Source organism: Trichechus manatus, unplaced genomic scaffold (assembly GCF_000243295.1).
Source record: "Trichechus manatus latirostris isolate Lorelei unplaced genomic scaffold, TriManLat1.0 scaffold00267, whole genome shotgun sequence".
NCBI lineage: Eukaryota > Metazoa > Chordata > Mammalia > Sirenia > Trichechidae > Trichechus > Trichechus manatus.
The window spans coordinates 1,127,961-1,129,000 of NW_004444203.1; the positions used below are offsets into that span (position 1 = coordinate 1,127,961).

General features: G+C 38.6%; 1 protein-coding gene across 1 annotated transcript in view; it reads right to left on the reverse strand.

Moving 5' to 3' along the window:
- Positions 1-1,040, reverse strand: part of WDR17 (WD repeat domain 17) — an 86,002-nt gene that overhangs the window by 38,088 nt on the left and 46,874 nt on the right. The gene's annotated exons all lie outside the window — the stretch shown is intronic.

Genomic DNA, 1,040 nt, shown 5'->3' on the forward strand with positions numbered 1-1,040 from the left:
CTATTTGCTTTCATGAAGAGCCAAAATCCACTTCTTCAGCTGTGCATAGGATTAAGCCGCACTCAATGCCTGCTGCCAGCAACACCCGTCTGAAGATGAAGACAATTATCTACCTGCTTTTAAACACAACACTACTACAATTGCAGTGTGAGACAGAAATGTTGCAACCAGTTGTCACTATTGCTTGTTCCTCCAAATTTCAAAGTACTGTTTTTATAAAAACAATTTAGAACAGGCTTAGGTTATTACTATAATAAATCACTCTGAATGTGTCTGTTCCTCTGCATTCTTGGGCTGGGAAAGCACTGAGGGTATCGTTACAGCTGGCACAATGGGAATTTTTTAAGACACAGGACTATATTATGCATGGAAATGTCATTCGTCAACTGTGTCATGGGTGAATGAAGGTTGTGGTCAATTGATTTCCAAATTTAAATGAATAACATTTCCATTGTATATGGTACTTAAAATGTGGCTGCAGTAAAGGGGAAACTAAAATGATTCTTACCCTGAGTTTAAGATTACTTTATAAATACACACGTTCACATTCATAAGGGAATCTCTATTTTGTTGTTTTTACCTTTTTGGGGGTAGGAGTGGGCCATCCTAAAAAAGGTAGATAGGAAAATGAACTAGTGCCTTTACTCATTCAGTTTAAGGGGCTGTCAGCTTCCCTTATCCCCATGAAAAGTGCATTTACAGATCTCCAATACCCGACATTTCGTGCAGTGAGCTCTAAACCATTTAATCCAAGCTGGCACTGTTAATTCTTCCCGTTCTTATTATCCAGGATTTAAGTAACTTTGATACGGGTCTTAATTACACTATTGAATGCTGAGAGAGATATGAGTGAGTGTAAGAGGTGTCCCTGATACTAAGACACTCAGATGCTGACATCAACGCGGGGACTGTTCTAGAGCTAATACCAAAGAGCCACAAGAAGAAAACAACAGATCTGATCTCTAAGGATACAACTGTTAAAGCTACGTCAAAAGTTTCATTTCAGGCTCATTTCTTCTTCTATGCCACTATGTATTAAG